Below are 2,165 nucleotides of genomic sequence, written 5' to 3'. Positions count from 1 at the left end.
GTGCTTCTTCCTCCCAGTCCTGGGTGAGCCGCACTGGGTAAATGTCTTTATTTGATGAAAGCAAGCTATCGTGCAGCCATTGGTACCTGTACTGGGGAAACATAGCATACAAGCAAGAAGCTTATAGCCTCAGTGGTGAAAATTTTTTTCATGTCAGAGACCAAGAACTCTTGCAGTCATTTTCATCATCCCTTGTCCAGACAGAAGATACCAAAGCGTTGCAATAAAAGATCTCTTCATCTTATTGATAAAGACACTAATAAGCCAAAATGTCTGTCAACGTCAACCGCAGTGCGTTAGACCAGTTCTATCGCTACAAGATGCCCTGTCTGATTGTCAACCACGGTTGAAGGCAAAGGAAATGGAATCAAGACAGTTAGAGTCGACGTGGTTGGCATTGCAAAGGCGCTTAATTGTCCTCTAATGTATCCCACCAAATATTTTGGTTGTGACCTGGGAGCACAGACCCAGTTTGATGTTAAGAATGACCGCTACACTGTCAATAGACCTCATGAGGCAAATAAGCCGCAAGATATGTTGGTGATGGATTCATTAAAAAAATTGGTTCTCTGTCCTGAGTGTCAGAATCCTAAAACAGATCTGCGTGTCAATCCAAAGAAGAAACAAACAATAGGTAATTCTCGTAAAGCCTGTGGCTACCAAGGCATGCTTGGCACACATCATAAACTCTGCACATTCATTCTCAAAAACCCACCTGAGAGTCGTGATAGTGGTACAGGAAAGAAAGGAAAAGAAAAATAGAGAGTTGCAAAGATAAGGAAAATGACTCTGTACCCAGCAGTGAGATGCCACCACTGCCACCGCCAAATGAGATCAGTCCTCCTCCCCACGCTGTGGAAGAGGAGGAGGAGGAGGATGGCTGGGGGAGGATACCACGGAGGAGGCTCAGAGGTGCAGAATGGGTAAGAATAGTGATGTGTGAAAGTTCTGACGCTCGTGATGATCTGGAAAGAACCGTAGAAGAGCATGTCAAATATGTTAAGAAAAAGAAAGAAGAGGGCATCATTGACTCATCTGGCAAAGACATTGTAGCAGAAGTGGAAAGGCTGGATGTAAAAGCCATGGGTCCTCATGTTCTCACTGAGGTTCTATTTAATGAGAAGGATTAGGGAACAAATAAAGAAATACAGGCGCCATTTCTTAAGATTTTGTGACGATAACCCAAGAGCTCCGAGGTACCTTCTTCATGGTTTGGAGTGTGCGGCAGCAGCGCACCAAGCTCGGCTCAGCGCCAAGATCCCGCATATCTTGAAGGAGATGGATGACGCAGACCTTTTAGAAGAGGAGGTCAGCATCAGCTGTTCGGAAAAGGCGTTCAAGAACTAGAACTTGCCAAAGGTATTCATGTCAAAGCAGAACCATTTATAAAATGGTTGGCCGGGCGTGGTGGCGCACACCTGTAACCCCAGCATTTGGGAGGCCGAGACAGGAGGATTGTGTATGTTCGAAGCCAGCCTCGGCTATTTAGTGAGGCCCTTTGCAACTCAATGAAACCCTGTTTCGAAATAAAGAATAAAAAATAGGGCTGAGGATGTAGCTCGAAGGTAGAATGATGCTGGGTGCCACCCCCAGTACCACAATCAATCAATCAATCAATCAATCATTCAAATAACTGAAGGAGGCAGAGGAAGAATCCTCAGGTGGCAAAGAAAAAGATGAAGATGAGAACATGGAGGTGATATATCCCAAGACTGCCAGTGTACCAAAAGTTGAAAGTGTGAAGTCTGAAAACAAGGATGACATTGGTATTGATGCCATTTTAAAGAACGAATGCAACCTGGCTTAACAGTGTAAATGCTGCAAACTTTTCTCCATTATCAGCCAGAAGTACAACATGTGTGTGCAAAAGCTAAGAAGGGTTAACAGCATGCTACACTTTACACTCAAAATCTATTACTGTGATTGGTCTGTAATTAAGCCCAGTGAGAAATCTAGGTGGTCCATACACACACAAATCAGTGAGCAGATGCAGATGTTTCTTTCAGAAAAAACCTAGTGGTAGACATATTTGGATCACATTTATAGTTATAAAAAATATAAAGATCTGGTTTTGGTTATTTTGATTTTGGGTTCTAAATGACTTATGCTGAGGCAATTGGCTCCTTTTTTTTTTTTTTTTTTTTTTTTGGTGGTACTGGGGTTCC

General features: G+C 43.1%; 1 pseudogene across 1 annotated transcript; it reads left to right on the top strand.

Annotated features, from left to right (window-relative positions):
* The first annotated feature begins 269 nt into the window (after positions 1 to 269).
* On the top strand, positions 270 to 1,807 carry LOC308268715 (eukaryotic translation initiation factor 5-like; annotated as a pseudogene). Its single transcript has 2 exons — positions 270 to 1,407; positions 1,647 to 1,807. The product of its transcript is annotated as a eukaryotic translation initiation factor 5-like (transcript).
* The last annotated feature ends 358 nt before the right edge of the window (positions 1,808 to 2,165 follow it).

This window comes from Muscardinus avellanarius, assembly GCF_963383645.1.
Source record: "Muscardinus avellanarius genome assembly, chromosome: 10".
Classification (NCBI taxonomy): domain Eukaryota; kingdom Metazoa; phylum Chordata; class Mammalia; order Rodentia; family Gliridae; genus Muscardinus; species Muscardinus avellanarius.
Note: the sequence above shows the minus strand (reverse complement) of the source record. Positions and strands in the feature narration are given on the sequence as shown.